The 13,478-nt window shown below is 41.6% G+C and overlaps 1 protein-coding gene across 1 annotated transcript in view; it reads right to left on the bottom strand.

Moving 5' to 3' along the window:
• The window catches only part of LOC129835200 (inactive ubiquitin carboxyl-terminal hydrolase 53-like), a 59,639-nt gene extending 47,047 nt beyond the window's left edge, over positions 1-12,592 (bottom strand). Inside the window, exon 1 of the mRNA XM_055900687.1 lies at positions 12,095-12,592. The gene's annotated coding sequence lies outside the window, so the exon portion shown is untranslated. The remainder of the gene's footprint in view (positions 1-12,094) is intronic.
• Positions 12,593-13,478: the final 886 nt, after the last annotated feature.

Consider the following 13,478-nt stretch of genomic DNA (forward strand, 5'->3'; position numbering starts at 1 on the left):
TGAGGACCTTAAAGAAAAAAAGGTTTGGGCTAGAGTTGGGGCCTTGAGGGGGGGGGGGGGGGGGGGAATTGCCCAATTTCTGGTCCCAGTCAATTCCTGCATGATGTATTCATTGCAATACATCTCAGGTATTGAATATATCCTGTTTTTACAATCTCTCTAGAGCACATGTCAAACTCATTCCACGGAGGGCCGAGTGTCTAGGTCTTATCTCCCCTTACCTGGTTGTCTAGGTCTTATCTCCCCTCACCTGGTTGTCTAGGTCTTATCTCCCCTCACCTGGTTGTCTAGGTCTTATCTCCCCTCACCTGGTTGTCTAGGTCTTATCTCCCCTCCCCTGGTTGTCTAGGTCTTATCTCCCCTCACCTGGTTGTCTAGGTCTTATCTCCCCTCACCTGTTTGTCTAGGTCTTAATTGAAAGGGGGTGGCAGTACAGAGTTCGGGAGTGTACAAAACATTAGGAACACCTGCTTTTTCCAGGACATATTTTAACCAGGTGAAAGCTCTGAACCCTTATTGGATGCCACCCGTTAAATCCACTCCAAATCAGTGTAGATGAAGGGGAGAAGACAGGTTACAGAAGGATTTTTAAGCCTTGAGAAAATTGAAACATGGATTGTGTATGTGTGCCATTCTGAGGGTGAATGGACAAGACAAAATATTGAAGTGCTGGGTTTTTCAAGCTGTTCATAATTGTACACAGTGTCTATTCACTGTCAATCATCAATAGAGTGAAAGGTACACTGAGACTTGGTTCCCTCTGGTGGTGAACCTTTCCACATACAGTATGATGAATGTGCATCTGCTCCAATAGCATTATCTATAATAAAGGGGTAAAGTTGTAAGACTGGAGACCTCTCTATATGAGAAGATGATGATTGTATGCAGAACTGAACATGTTATAGCTAGGAAGTTGGGAACCATTCTGTTTTCTTGACTAGGAGATAGCGAAGGTTTGAAGATTTTGTTTTTCAAAATATTATCTCCTTCAGTTTATAATTTGGTTGTTTTCACAGCTTTTTCAGCTCGAGCTTAAACTCTTGAGAATGTAGCAGAGCAGACTGTGGGACGGCACAAAGTGTCATCCAAAACCAGTCGAGCAATATGTCTTCTCTGGTATTCAAACTATTTTCAACATGTGACCACACAACTACAGTAGAGTATGTTTATGGTGGAACCAGAATTTGACCATTCAGTCACAATAGTTTCTGATTGACTAAATTCTTTTAAAAAGTATCTCTACAGAAAACAACAGGCTTAGGCCCTGTGGCTCTGATTTGCAACTACCCTCCATAGCAACAGCATTCCAAAGGAATCACTTAAGCCTGGCATTGCTAAAGAGCTCGTGTCTTTGTGATTAGATGCAACGCTGTAGGGGCAAGTGGAAAACTGTACTCTACTTAACCTTCTAGAGTGACTCCATTCAACCGTGCATGTTTGTCATGTCGGTCTATACCGGAACGAAAGCTTCCTGCAGACACCAATATATCACATCATCCATCCATTTGGAGCCTATGTTCTCAATGCACATTTGACCAAATGTGCCCATCCATTTAAGGAAGTGACTTGCAAAAACGAAATTATTACTCACTATGTCCAATACGCCCCGGGAATGATTGAGAACGATTGATCAAGTCAGCTGTAAGGGGCCACGATAAATTGTCTTCATTTTTAATGCCGCCTTCTCACAAACATTACCCTGATGTATCCATCCCTCCAGGTCAAATCAAGGAGGCCGGCATCACAATTCAATCACACATTCGGCCCTGAAACAACACTCAAGACCAAGATAAATCCTTGATTTCCACCATTAGAGAAAGTGATTCCCTGGAATCTTACGTATAGCATAAACCTCAACATAAACTAACTGAATCTTCCATATTGTTGGCCCTTCAAGTCAAGCCAGATAATGACCATGAACAAAATAATCCCTATAAAGAAAATGGCACACAGTCAAGTGCTTGTAAAATTAGTCCATGTCATCATGACAACATGTTTAGAGGTCAACTACCAACTCTGACAAAATTAATTAATTAATTAAGTTCAGTTCAGTGCATAAGACACACTCCCCTTCCATAAGAAGTACATCCACGGCAACAACAGTAAAGATGACTAATGTATGCTTACCTTATCACAGCACAGATAATACATTACTGTACTCAATCTGCCAACCTCTCTTATCTTCTAGTATCTCAAAGTCTGATGTAAATTGGCACTGGTGTGACAGACTGCAACTAGAGCACAATATGGAACCAATATACGTGTGTCTCAACAACCTTACAGAATGACAAAGGTCTCTCTCTGTGCTACCCTCGTTCAACATTGAAAACAGTCCTGTGCTCAGCGGTGCCTTCAAACAACGCTATCACGTGCAGCCATCTCTGGTTTCTAAAACCAAACTACTGATTTATCACCATTAACAATCATCACGTTATTACCAGTGTCATCTAATTTTCTTAGTCATTATATTCTCATTGGTTTCGAAAATAAACCAATTAACATTTCTGTGTGACCGACGGTCTATATGGCACATGTGATCAGGGCAGGTGACAGCATTCCTCAAGGACATGACAATGCAAGGCAACGCGTGCATCTACACCTGCATTGCTTGCTGTTTGGGGTTTTAGGCTGGGTTTCTGTACAGCACTTTGAGATATCAGCTGATGTACGAAGGGCTATATAAATACATTTGATTTGATGAGTGACAGACATTGTTGTGACCTGGATTGGCTGAATACTATCACACCAGGGAGACAGGCATGGTCTTTCATTCCAAACCTAACCTGCTAGGTGAGAACTGGGATAGAGATGCAAGGGTGGAATAATACAGAGTGACTGTGCAGGGTCAGGGTTACAGGTAGCTAAGGTAAAACCGCAGAACATGTCAATAGCCACTGTGCTTTTAAGGTAAAATATTATATTAATCAGACAAATGGATGTTGGTGCTTTAAATACCCTGTGATTTGAGTGTGAGTAGAGTGCAGTTGTGTTGAAATATCTCGGCTTCCTGCTTTCAGTCCTGTCTGGAGAAAGCCTGCTCTCCAATTTGCCACTCTTCTGCAATCGAGCTGAGTGATGTCATGGCATGGGTCCTTGCGTAACCCGAGAGACACACCCTTCCTTTAGAGTTCTGAGGCATGGGTGACATTTCCTCAAGCTGTGTTTATTATGAATTTGATCGGTTTAGACTAGAGGATGGAATTCCATGTCGCAAAGTCACAGGCTTGCACAGACAAACAGAAATTTGCTAATTTAAAAGAGACTCGTTATGGTCATGTGTTAATGATGGTGTTAATGAAGGACATGTCCTTGTGTCTAACAGAAAGTGTGTCAATATACAGACGTGAAATCCACCAACTTATCACAAACATAGGCATCATCTGATCTCAGTTCAAAAGCACATTCACCTGAGTGGGCAGGCCTTTCAAGGGGCCTATGAATCACTTTTCATTGAGTTCCTTTTCCATATCTTTGTTCAACAACATCTCAGTCATTTGTATCCCAGACACTCAACAAAAGGAGGCCTTTCTGAAAGTGTGGCCATGCTGCCCTCGACACTTTTACCGTATGGAATTATTCATGAGAAAAACAAAACAAAAATGACAAGCCACCATTTCCAGGTGTGTTTTGTAAATCTGGTAAGGATAAACTACACTTTTGAGGAGTAGCCAAGCAAAGGCATTTCACTGGTCTGGATTTTGAGAATAGACCAAAGCACAGGAAGGAGTTATGAGACTCTCTGTGTAAAGCGAGAGTCTTGCTTAGATGGTGTCTTGCAAATTCCAAGCACAAACTCATGATGTTTTCTTGACATAGCGAAAATGCTAAGGCTAGCACCTTTGAGCAATCAGCTAGAGTGTCTGTTGTAAATCAGCGTCTTTGACAGGACAAGGCTGTCCGTTAGACTTGAACACAGCAAAACGTGACCTGGGCTACAGTGTGGGATATTGAAGTAATCTGGTGTTGTATCTTTTAGAGATGTGTTGATGGATGGCCTCATTAAGAGGAGTTTAACTTTTATATGGTAATGGCAAGATCCTTCGAATAGTTGATCTGTCGTCATTTAACATGTGTCAGGCGAATGATCACAACAAAACACTGCCGTTAAAGAAGCGGCCGCCCGGAAGAAAACCTGTTGTCATTTACCTAATTTTACAGATACGCAAAAGCAAAGCTTGAAAACCTTGGTTGGCCTACTTTCTCTACTGAACACTTGATGTTGGACAGTGGTGCAGTGTGCCTTTGCTCAATGCAGATCCATACATCATCCCATCTAGCTGGCACATTACACACCTGTATGACGGCTAAAGTGTGTCCCTCCCCGCAACCCGCCGACCCTGACTCAACCTTGATGAATGACTTTCCGAAAAGGAGACAACATTCCGTGTGGAATAAGGCTGGGAATTGCCAGGGACCTTGGTGTCGACACGATATGTCTTGCGATTCGATACTGTGATTTTATTGGTTGTCCTTAGTTTATGCCAGCCCATACCATAATCCCACCATGGGGCACAACGTTGACATCAGCAAACTGCTCGCCCGGTATGGTTGAAACCACATTTCATCCTTGAAAAGCATACTTCTCCAGCGTGCCAGTTGCCATCGAAGGTGAGCAATTGGCCACTGAAGTCGGTTACGACGCTGAACTGCAGTCAGGTTCGGAGATGGTTTCTGACAGTTTGTGCAGAAATTATTTGGTTGTACAAACCCTCAGTTTCATCAGCTGTCCGGGTGGCTGGTCTCATATGATCCCGCAGGTGAAGAAGCTAGATGTGGAGGTCCAAACTGTAATCCATACAATTTTTTATGGTGAGTAACATGGATCTGAATTTGGTAAAAGCCATCTCCTCTTTGGCAATTCAGTAAGCAGTGTTGCATTTCGTCTTTAGCTCTGCCCGTTGACCAGCTTGGGCTGCCACCTGTTGCCTGTCAAATACAATCGTCACCAGTGACCACAGCCACAAAGTCATAAACCCTGCCTATTTTTTATATTTCTCTTCTTAAAAATGTGATTTTAAACCTAATCCTAAATGTAACCACACTGCTAACCTTATACCTAACCCAAACATTAAATTAAGATCAAAAGGCACATTTTGGTCTCCATGCATTTTTACGATATAGCCACGGCTATGGTAACTAGTGGAAACCGTCAATTACGGCTGGTAGCTAGTAGACGTAGTGATGTTGCTACCACCCCTGCCCCGATGCACTTTTGGATTAGTTTATGTGTTAGTGAAGACTCGTGTTTTAGGTTGCTCGACCCAGGTGCAAAATAAGTCCTTCCCTACTACTATTACTCCAGACTTTCAACAGTACTCACAGAACATTCTGCTGCTAGTTTTGTCCCTACTTAGCCACTTGAATTCACGAAGCCACCCCTTTTAGTCTGAGGATCGGTAGCAGCATCATCATCATCATCATCTTCTGGTTGTGGTTGATCATTTTCATCATTTGTTTGTTTTTGTCAAATAATGAGTAAATTCCACCGCATTTCATAGTTTTTGTTCTTGCTAGTTAGCTTGCTAGCTAATGCCATTACTTAGCTGACAGTTCTGAGGGAAAGTTTTTGCGAAAAGGGGTTAGTTGCGTGCATGGCGTGTCACTGGTTTAATTAGCTACATTTAAAAGACTTGTAGCATTATGATTTGTAAACAAATTATGATTTGTAAACAATATATCATCCTGTCTTGTTGGAGTAGTGAAGAGAAGAGTGTTGCGGAAAAATATTGTCACGCATTGTGTTTTATTGGCAAATGTTTTAGTGGCATGGTGCACCCAAAATAAAAGTACTTATCGCACAGCATAAAAAACATTTTGCATATTCGAGAGGCCAGCCCACGTATGTTCTGGCTCTGCCTCGGGCCCAACCCATCAGTTTCTGGGACCAATCAGAACGATAAGAATGTGTTTGCGTTCTAGAAATGGTCAGGGAGGTACTCAGATCCAGACTCGCTGCAGAGAAGAAACTAGTTAGACCAATCGGTTTTCAATTTAGATTTTGTGATCAACACGACGTATTCAAAAACACTAAAAATAACTTATGACAGCTTTCCTTTTTTATTTAAAACATTTCCATACCGAGATATTCGGTATTTCCTGCACTGGTGTGCTGTTTTCAAATCCCACTAATCCGAAGGTTAGCAATGCTAACAAATACATGTAAAATCTCATAGAGAATACTAACTAAATGTTATACAGTCTGACCAAAACTATACAAGTAACTAAAAAAATGCTACTCACAGTTTGCTGCACACGCAAAACAAATATTAAACAGCAAGGCTCTTGATCCAGGAGGGGATTCTCTGCTGTTACCAAGCAAAGCTTGATTTTGGAAGAAGCGAGATAGCTAACTAGCTACTAAATTAGCAAACCAAATGCACAACTGCAGAGCATTTAGCACATTTTAGACAGTTAACTTAAATAGTTATACGATATCTAGCCGGCAAACATTTGGTTGTGAATTCCATACTGTAACTAGATCACCTGGTGCGCATGCTGCACCACAGTGAGTAACTCACAAGGCTTCGGTCTCTCATCTTTGTGTGCTTGTAAACAAACACCACGTGACTGGGAACTACTGGTAAGCTTCATAATGACAAATTATGTGACAGGTGTAAGGCAGAACGTAATCTTCTTTATCTCCTAAAGTATTGCACAATTGTTGTTGACTCCAGGTATTTACTTACAAAGTAGCTACAGGGCTCCCGAGTGGCGCAGCGGTCTAAGGCACTGCATTGTTAGAAGTGTCACTACAGACCCTGGTTCGATCCCGGGCTGTATCACAACTGGCCGTGATCTGGAGACCCATAGGGCGGGGCACAATTGGCACCGCGTCGTCCGGCAAAGGGGACTGTTTGGCCGGAGGGCTTTCCTTGGCTCATCGCACTAGTGCCTCCTTGTGGCGGGCCGGGAGCCTGAAGGGTGACCTTGGTCATCAGGTGAACAGTGTTTCCTCCAACACATTGGTCAGAGGAAACCTTCTAATTGCAGTCGCTATACTCATAATATACAGGAGATCGATCGCCTTATGGCGAGGATTGCCGTGCTGCAAGCCCAGCTTCAAGCCCAGCTTCAGACATAATCGTTAGGCAAGGGTAATTTAAGTGTAGGAAAGGATGAAACAGCGTCTGTGCCAACAATAAGTACAGATAGTAGTATAAATCCCCTCGCACAGTCCCCACAGCCAGACAATTTTCTCATGGCTTCTGGAAGGAAATGCTGTAGGAATGCTCAACCGGTATCACTCATTCAGCTGACAGAAACTTTCAACGGGTTCTCCCCATTAAGCAATGGGTCGGAGTCAGAGGCCAAGCCTTCTCTGGTCTCTCCTCTTCCCGCTACGGGGTCTGAGACGCTGAAGGCTCCCACCATTAGCTCTGACAAATTGAAAACCCTAATCATTGGTGACTCCATTACCCCGCAGTATTAGACTTAAAACAAATCATCCAGCGATCATACACTGTTTACCAGGGGGCAGGGCTACCGACGTTAAGGCTAATCTGAAGATGATGCTGGCTAAGGCTAAAACTGGCGAGTGTAGAGAATATAGGGATATTGTTAGCCACGTTGGTACCAACAATGTTAGGCTGAAACAGTCAGAGGTCACCAAGCGCAACATAGCTTCAGCGTGTAAATCAGTTAGAAAGATGTGTTGGCATCGAGTAATTGTCTCTGGCCCCCTCCCAGTAAGGGGGAGTGATGAGCTCTACAGCAGAGTGTCACAACTCAATCGCTGGTTGAAAACTGTTTTCTGCCCCTCCCAAAAGATAGAATTTGTAGATAATTGGCCCGCTTTCTGGAACTCACCCACAAACAGGACCAAGCCTGGCCTGCTGAGGAGTGAGGGACTCCATCCTAGCTGGAGGGGTGCTCTCATCCTATCTACGAACATAGACAGGCCTCTTAACTCTCATAGATCCACAATGAGATAGGGTTCAGGCCAGGCAGCAGTCGGTTAGCCAGCCTGCCATCTTAGTGGAGTCTGCCACTAGCTTCGGTCTTCCTAAGGTTGACAAGAGAGATTTCTCCCATGTGTGGCTGACAGTTGCACATTGTCATCAAGGTTTGTTTGTGTTGTCTTCATCAATGGAAAGATGGATGGATATTCCCAAATGGAGTGACATAGGTCTACATTTAGCATGAAAGCACTTAGTAAGAGACTTGTCTCAGCAACTTGACACCGGTCAGTCAAGCTGACCTTCTCTGTGCTGACCATTTCCAACGTGCACTCAATACTTCACTAAATAATTCATTTAAAGCTGCCACTAGGCGTAACTGCGGTGCTAAAAAGCAGCGAGGTGAGAAAGTGAAGAGAAAACCGACATTTATTGACATTGTCCCTCACACTCAGTCAGCATCTGCCTCATTTTGCTTCATACACAAATGTTTGCTTCCATTGGTTTCGGTCGAAAACGCTTGTGTATATCACAATCCCTAGATGTTGCTGATGAAACAAAGAAATCCTCAAACATTTTAGACCATGTAATAATGAAAGCTGACTACTTGGAAACGTTGCTCAGCTATGGGGAAATAAAACAATATTCTGTTGAAAATCATGAAATAACAGAACGAAACAAAAAATGTGTGAATTCCCTGAGGACTGGAGACGGGGGAAACAATGCAAGCGGACGTCTCTCGAGCGGCCTTCCTGCCAAAAGCTCGCTGCATTCCAGCACACGGTCGCCACTTTGAACCCTGTGAAACTGAACAGGTCACCCACACCTCGCTGAGTCACTCAATGAACGACCCCCTTCTGTCACAGCGACAATGGAAAAGGGAGAGAACAAAAGTACATGTTCCCAAAACCGGACCCTGCATTTTTTTTTAAGGCTCTGATTGAAATATAACATCCTCCCTTGGACTGTTCAGACTACTTCCTAAATGTCTCACTGCTTCCCATGACTTGCCAATAAATGTCAGTGCGACAGTGTTGGCCAAAAACTTTCTTTCCCTTTTTAAAACAGATTAATGAGTTTATTCTGTTCCAGCAGCTAAATGAAATGCTGCATGCGGAGATCAGGTGGTTTAAGTGCACTCTGGAACAGCCCTTGTTAAATGCCACAGTCTAAGAGTTCAGTAATTTATAAGCAAAATATGTATAGCTTCAAAACATTTTTTTTAAAGTAATGTTGCTCTCATGGAATGGCATTTTTTAGCACTACAGTGAAAAAGTTAATGGATTTTCAGTTTAGTTGGTGGTCCTACATCCTACAGAGTGAGGCTTTAATGAATGGATGATGCTGACATAGGCCAACAGATGGGACACAAGTTATCATCCATGCCAGGTACCCTTCAATCAAACCTCCAATAGTGCTGATTATCTATGGGAACTAGCTAGTGAACTGCACTCCATTGAGAGTTAGCACTTTCTCTTGTCCGATTGGTACTTGATTTGACTATCCCAGTGAAGCACATAACAAATATCACACCCCCAAACTTCCATAGACAACAACAGTGAACTGACATAGTCCTCTGAAACAACTCTGGGAAATGCATTATGTAACATGGGCCATGCTGCTACAAACATTAGCTGTTTTTTCAGCATGCCATTATCTTCTAATCTACCTTACTGGTTCCAATCAAAATATCCCACAGTAAAGTTTGGTATGATGAAAATACATTGTGGGCTAAAAACAGCACAGCATTATCTAGCGGTGTACAATAAAGGTAATTATGTCACAGCAGGATAATACAAATGTTGATGTGTTATATTGAGGAGTGTGTATGTGTGATGTAAAATAGAGAACGAGTAATCCATCATTTCTGAATGAAGTCTTCTTTCCAATATATGCATTGGTATGGAAAGACATTTGCTACCTTGTTCTGAAATACAGTCTCTTTCCTATCAATTAAACTGAAATTGGAGCATCGTAAAACGTGAAAATCCAGCCCTGCCACCCTCTAGGCTTATTTTTGTCCCACAATAGATAAGTAGGCTAATCGTAACAACTTCCAATTGAGTTGTAATCTTAACGTGAACACCACCCTTTCTCACGTCTGAATAATTCAAACAATCAGACAAACCCTCAATGTATATTAAGTACAATTTAATATACTCAATTCTAAACCATTAGTTTCTGCTAAGATGATTTTCATTCAGTTTGTAATACCTTACACACCACTCAAGGTTTGAATGAGCTTTATGCCTGTGAGGAATATAAACAGATAGCTATCTAATAATGGCAAAAATCACACAATCAAGGGAATATTCTTGAGGTGTCTGATGTTTGATGACAGGATGAGGTGTTCATTTGCTAGCAAGGCTTTCGGGGGTAAAGAAGGCGTCGTAGAACAATGCATATCACTGAAACTCACTGGGGAGTCGGGAGTTGAGTACAAATTGTACTCACTGGTCATACAAAAGATACAGTATTTCAAAAGCACGGCACTATGTGGAAAAATGACTAATTGACTGTCTGCTTATCACTCAGATGTTTGCTGAATGTTCCGTAAAAGTGAATCATGTTATAATCATGTTAAAACAACTTTGTTATTGGCAGTGTTGAGAAACTAGTGCTGGTCATCATGACAAATATAAAAAGGTATGCTAAAGTAACTGTCTTGTGTTTCCAGATTTCTATATGACCAAGAATTAATTAATTATATGAGTGAAATAGTTATCCTTCCAAAAAAAATGGTCATTAAGAAGACCTATGTGGTTTCTGGGTTGGAATAGTGTGAGCGTTTACCCAACTACAGAATAGTATGGGCGTATACCGGTCATTAAAAATATGAATGTAAGTAGACCGCTGCTTGGGCCGCTTATCCTTCTCAGGAGTATGACATCTTACTCTATGAGGAAATAGCAACCATTTTTGAAAGTCAGTTTGAGATGCAAGTGGTTTTTTTCTCCAATTTATGCTTTGGTCACATACGGGTATAGGACGAGTCAACAACATTATTTAGGTAGCTATCATAATATGAACTTTAAAAAAGTGAGATTTTCACTGGACCGTTACTTTAATTGGGTACAGTCAAATCAGTTTGGAAGTAGGAAAGTCTTCTCCAATTCATTCCGGATTATTACAAGCACATTTCTCTATCAGATGGCACAAATCTATAATTAAATGGTTGATACATAACAGTGTTTCGCAGATCCAGTCCTTGAGTGCCCCCAACAGATGCAATAGTTTCAACAAAATGAAACTATTGAATTTGACAGGTTACGTAGTCAATGTTGCTGGAGTCAATGTTGCTGTTACCCCAACTCCAGTCCTCGAGTACCCATCACCAGCACACCTGACTCAACTAATTATCAAGCCCTCAGTTGAATCAGGTGAGTTTATCTAGGCTACAACAAAAAATGTGCGCTGTTGGTGGGTACTCGGACTGGAGTTGGGAAACACTGCGGGCCTACTTGAACTGACAGTCTGATGCAACTTGTGCAAATTAATGGAAATGCTTGAGCGTAGATCTGCATGATTATTTTTTATAACCTGTCACATTTATTAGTTTCATTTTGTTTCAATTACAACAGTATTTTGGCCTACTTGTAGCGGATTTTAAAACGTAATACGATTGACCAGGCTCACAAAATATCGCATAGCCTATGAGGGACTTGAGTTTTGGAGGCTCAATTTCAATAACCTAAGTAAATTTGCGTAATTCTTGTCAGTGTCAACCGGCTATGTGACACGCTAGATTAGTCTTTGTTCATATGTTAAGTTGCTACAATGTCCCAAGGGCAATAATGAAATACTGTTGTCAAGCCGGGCACTTTCACAATATTTAGTATAGGTTCTTATAGAAATAAAATGTAAGCTTTTATTTCACGCAGTTTCACGCACTACCGATACCGCAATAATGCAAATTGTTGACGTTTTTGTTTTGAATAACGTCGGAAGTTAATCAGCGATATCATACGTTTCAGATGATTTACCTGTAATTCAGGTACATTTCCGCCTCATGCGCGTTGTGCCACAGTCTAAACAACTAGGAACTCGGAAATCCGACCTCAAGACCAGTGACGTCATGATTTGACATCGTTTTTTCCGGGTTTCCAGTTGTTTTGAAAACACATTTGATGCAGGAAAATGTCCAGGGAAAAGTTTGAAGAACAACCCAACCTAAACCAAAAGAACACCCCAACACTCACCTTTTAAAATAATGACCAATATCTCCAGCAGTAGGTATATCCAAGGTAGTTAATCGGCAGGATCTTCCAAATGTATTTTGTGTTAATTCTTGAACTGGGAACGGCTGGAGTTTCAGTGAAACCAGAGTGGAAATTGACGTAGCCTAGTGTCCCAATTCCAGCAGTCGTTGCGCGTGGTTACAATTCTTAGATGTCGCGTTATAAATTAAACCAAATAACTAAAAGAATAGCACGTGTAACAATTTAGCTGTAATCGTCTTTACGGTTACGGACTCTTTCTTCAATCGGAATTCCAGTTTTTGTCACTAGCCCTCCCATTCACTTGCAGTATACCGGTTTTAAGAGTCGTGTGTGTTTCTGTTGCAGTTTGAGCAATGGTCGGCTTCCGCACCTGAAATATTGGATTAGTGATGTTTTCAGAGCTGCGAGGTCAAACCCCGCCTCTGGAGCACTGTATTTACTGCAACCGTCTGTACTGTGCTGTACTCTACTGAGACACGTTTGCATAGGAAGCAATCCCAACTGCCTGCGAGCGAAGGGAGGAGTTTCACGGTACTTTTCACCGTCAATCAAGCAGGTAATACCCAGTAGGCAAAACTGTGGTTCGGAATATGTTAGTTTAACGTCTTTTTAATACGTCTTGTTCTGGTCGCAAACTAGTTGGAAAAAAAATAGATGTTATGTGACTTTTTTTCTGACCACCATATGACCAGCTGGTCATAATTTTTACCACTATATTGTCAGTGCTATATTATGCACGTAATGACCACCAACTGACTACAGTTTATTACCTACTGTAAAAAGTATTGCAGAAGACAAAGTTTGATATTGAAAACATTGATAATTACATTTCTATGTGTTACCATAGGCACCAATTCAAGTTTAGATCTGCAACATCTTCTTACATTTAGAAATAGATCAAGCAATGGCAAAAACAAATCTACATCACCATTTTTTGCACATCTGCATACAGTAGTTGTTTCATAATTCACCCACAGACATTACATGCATAGAGAGACTGGGACAGAATATATATATATATATATATATATAATCAAATTAAATCAAAATGTTTCTGTCACATGCGCTGAATACAACATGTAGACCTTACAGTGAAATGCTTACTTACAAGCCCTTAACCAACAATGCAGTAGTAAGAAAATATGTAGTAATAACACAATAAAATAAGAATAGCCAGACTATATAAAGCCATTTGTTTTGTTATACTAATTAGAATGGTGTGATCCTCATCAAGGCCCTCTGAGCACAGAAGGCGATCTGGAGCATAGTGGCCCTCTTGAAGAGAGGTGTGATGGGTCAGATCTGGAGCATAGTGGTCCTCTTGAAGAGAGGTGTGATGGGTCAGATCTGGAGCATAGTGGCC

Source organism: Salvelinus fontinalis, chromosome 36 (assembly GCF_029448725.1).
Source record: "Salvelinus fontinalis isolate EN_2023a chromosome 36, ASM2944872v1, whole genome shotgun sequence".
NCBI lineage: Eukaryota > Metazoa > Chordata > Actinopteri > Salmoniformes > Salmonidae > Salvelinus > Salvelinus fontinalis.